This window comes from Curcuma longa, chromosome 1 (assembly GCF_044706935.1).
Source record: "Curcuma longa cultivar G26 ecotype Majalengka, Jawa Barat chromosome 1, ITB_CL_G26_1.1, whole genome shotgun sequence".
Lineage (NCBI taxonomy): Eukaryota > Viridiplantae > Streptophyta > Magnoliopsida > Zingiberales > Zingiberaceae > Curcuma > Curcuma longa.
Genome location: NC_133861.1, coordinates 7139723 through 7143833, shown reverse-complemented (window position 1 = coordinate 7143833; position 4111 = coordinate 7139723). Strand labels below are relative to the sequence as shown.

The 4111-nt window shown below is 41.7% G+C and overlaps 1 pseudogene; it reads left to right on the top strand.

Moving 5' to 3' along the window:
* Positions 1–687: 687 nt before the first annotated feature.
* LOC141847254 (AT-hook motif nuclear-localized protein 27-like) lies at positions 688–2195 on the top strand (annotated as a pseudogene).
* The last annotated feature ends 1916 nt before the right edge of the window (positions 2196–4111 follow it).

Sequence of the window (4111 nt, the reverse complement as noted above, 5' to 3'; positions counted from 1 at the left end):
TATTAATTTATTTTAAATTTTAAAATTAAAATAGAAAATTTAATAAATTAGTAGACTTAATCCGTCTAAATTATAATTTAAATTTAAAAATTTTAATTTGATAAATTTAAATTATAATTATAATTTAAAATTTTTAATATTTTTAATCTTTTTGATAAATTCATGGATTGGTCCACCTAATTTATAACTTATTTTAGATTGAATTAAAGATTTTTTAAACTACTAAATCGATGAGTCAGCCCATCTCATTTTATCATATAATAAATTTTTAATGAGTCGATCCATCTCATTAAAAATCATTCTGTTTGACAAACATATCATTGCATCCCCAAACAAATCTCTAGACTCTAACCATTGAATCCCTAGAAAATGCAGTTAGAAAAAAGAAATAGAGAAGGGCATTTTTATTTGCGACCAAAGCAACGAGCTCCGAGTCTCTCTCGTGCCCATGGAGCTTCCTTTTAAAATAAACTAGTTGGTGTGCACCACCAATCTCGTCGTCATCTGCTTCTCGTCTCTGACCACCTCTCTCTCTCTCTCTCTCTCTCTCTCTCTCTCTCTCTCTCTACGTGGTCAAAGGATAACAAAAAAGAATCCTATCGCTTGCTCTGCTGACAAGATTTCCAAAAGATTTGATAAAAAGAGAAGGAGGATAGTCTTCTTTGTCCCTCGGTCTTTCCTTGTGCCTCTTCATCTTCGGCTTCTGCTCCTTTTATTGCGGTTTCTGATCGAGTGATCAGTGGGATAGAGAGAGAGAGAGCTTGTTGAGGCAGGGAAAGGGTTGTTTCGGCTTCCTCTTCGAAAGTGATTTTTAATGTTTCTGCTCTTGCGACTGGTTCGTCGCTGATCAGGTAAAAAAACAAAGAAGGGAAATTGAGTCTACTTTTTGAGTTGCTGTTAAGCTTCTAATGTGAGATTTGCTGTGGATTTGGGAAGGGAATTGCTTTTGGCTCTTGATTTGGAGATTATATGGCAAGTTGTGTGTGAGAGAGCGCGAGAGGTAAGCTGGCGAACAAGTGGTGGGAGCGAGCCGATGAGACGGCGATGGCCGGAATGGGTTTTGAAGCAGGCGGAGGATCTTCCGGGTACCTTAAGCACCTCCTCGGCCCGCATGAGCAGCTGGAGGAATCTAAGGCTTCCCCGGAAGAGAACGCGATCCTTTCGGCGGAGGGCGGCGGTGATCAGGGGGAGCTGCCTTCTAGCTCTGCTGCCACTGGCAGCGGCGGCCCAATCCGCCGCCCTCGCGGTCGGCCGCCCGGCTCCAAGAACAAGCCGAAACCGCCGATCGTGGTGACGCGCGACAGCCCCAACGCGCTGCACTCGCACATGCTCGAAGTCGCGGCCGGCGCCGACGTCGTCGTGCATCGGCGGATGCGCCCGACGCCGCGGCCGCGGCGTCTCTGTTCTCAGCGGCTGCGGCGCCGTGGACAACGTCTCCCTCCGCCAGCCCGGCTCGGGGAGCATGGCGGCGATGCTGATGGGGCGGTTCGAGATCCTCTCCCTGACAGGGACCGTGCTCCCGCCGCCGGCACCCCTGGCGCCGGCGGCCTTATTGTGTTCCTGGCAGGCGGTCAGGGGCAGGTGGTCGGTGGGAACGTGGTGGGCCCACTCGTGGCGGCGGGGCCGGTGGTGCTGATGGCCTCATGGTTCGCAAACGCCGTGTACGAGCGGCTGCCGCTGGAGGGCGAGGAGGAGGAGGAGGCTGCTATTGCATCCGCCGAGGGGCTGCCGCCGGGCGCCTCGCAGCCCTCTGGCGTCACCGGAGGCGTTCCTTTCCGCAATTTGGCCGGTAACATTCGAAGCTACCACCTACCAAGCGACGCTTTTGGTTGGGGTGCAACCGCCGCCGATCATCTCCGTCCTCCCTTCTAACCATTCTCATCCACTCCCACTGCCATTGCAAGAACCCGAAGCAGTAATCTCCTTTTCTGTCATCTCCTTCTAACCACTGATAAGAAGACCTTTGAAAAGGAATGATTTCAACTTCTGCTCCGAAGAACAAAATCAGTAGACATAGATTAGGTTAGTGCAATTCATGTCTGTCTATCTGATCTACTGTTGTTATTCGAAATCAGGGTTTTCCCTTCATACATTCTTATTACGTAAACCATCCTCAACTGAACATTTTGTAGGAGTTTGCAATGATCATTTGTTTTCTCTGGTCTAGGTTTTCAATTAATTAAATTTATCTCGTGAAGCATGAGGGAAGGGGAAGAGGGAGGGCTATCTGGAGAAGGTGGTTGTTGCCTTTCAAGTTAAAGGTGAGAAGGGTCAGTCAAAGGAAAAGACTGGCGCAGTTATGTTGTCATTTAATGGCGAAATAAAATTGAGTATAAGATACTGAACAGCACAGCACGCTGAAAGATTCTCCCGTCTGCTTTCTCATCTTTTTCCAGGTACAATTCTAGAAAGAAAAGGAGGTTTCTGCCGCGGGCGGCAATAAATAGCTTTTAAAGCATGCATGCATGCTTCTTATGCTTCTTCTCTCTTTCATATTCCTAGTTATAAGTTTACTTGAGGATTAATGAATGACCGACCTTGTAATTTTATTAATGTTAATTCAACGTTATAAACTATAAACAATTCATGCTCTCAAAACATTACGATTCTGTGTGTGAATTTTCATACCTTTTGAACTTTGTTGAATGACAAAGGAAAAACCTCTACCTGAATGTTCACTCCTAACCCTAGAACCCTTACTAAGGAAAGCATGCACGCTAGAGTGAAAGTCTAGGAGTCTGCAGAGTTGCTGCTTATCACTAGGGAGTCGGATTGGGTATCAGATTATACGTAATAATCTGATGTTGATGACATGATCGACAATATGATTGTGCATTATTATGTTTTAGTATCTGTCTGTATCTTTCTCCTTCACAGGTTACGGGCCTGTGTAAAAGGGTGCTGTTAAACAATCAGTTCTAGTTAATCCATCGACATTTCTACTTACAGGAATCATCTGTTTGACAGTTTTGACATTGTTGGCGACGATGATGGAGAGACGTCAAACAATGAAATATTGATATATTGATATTGATTTGTTGTAGATCAGAATGATGCAGATGATAGGTCCAGCCTTTGAACCATGGCTTGACTCGGCCTTAAGGGTGTAAACGAATCAAGCCACTCGCGAGCCTTTGTGCTTTGGCCTGACTCAAAATCGATGAGGCTTGTAAACATTTTACAAGCTTATCTTGGGTTAAAAATATAGTTGGATAGTGTTTAGGGTTTAGGTATACTAAAAAGTGTTATATCTACTTCAATCATCATTCTTTTCTTATTTTAGGTCAGAGCTCAGGAAATTTATGTCATTGGTCGATATGACGATAAGAATTCCTGACTATACTATTTTATCATGTCCGACATAAATTTTAAATTTTCTGAGGTTTGACCTGCAGAAAATAATATATTTGAAATAAATATAATAATTTTTATAACCAATAAAATTAAGAAACTTGTAGATTTAGAATTTAATTATATTAATTCTGCGAAGGCTCGAGTATTAGAATCAGTCCGACTTTTTAAAGTAAATAGGAAACTTTTGAACTAATTCCATCAGATCATTTAACTTCAATGCCTAAAGTTTTTACAAGCCTCGTCGTTTTACACATGCTTCTCTTTATTATCTACATCTTTAATTTGCTTTATTCATTTGCTACTACCAGGCTACGATGTAGCAGTAACGATGCTTTAATTAGTAGTTTTCAAGCATTCATGGTTTGAGTCTTTGAGTCTCAGTTAGATGCATTGTAAAGTCATTTCCTCCAATAAGATAAAAAAATTTAAGACATTGGTTGTTGGGCAACGAGGTTTTTTTATCTGGATTTCTTTTATTGATGATTTATAAAAAATTTTATAAAATCCGATTGATTCAGAATTACTCGATTTGAAAAGTTAGATATATGTGTATTCAATTAACTCGATTGTGACTCAATAGAAATATATATGACTCGATGGAACATTGAGATTAGATAATACGAGGGACTAAATGAACAATAACATGGTCATAGCATTAATCATAATTTAGATATAGATTAAATTCATATACACAAAAAAAAAATGATAATCCCAATAGCCACATCTCTGGGGTGTTAAATTCATATACACAAGAAGA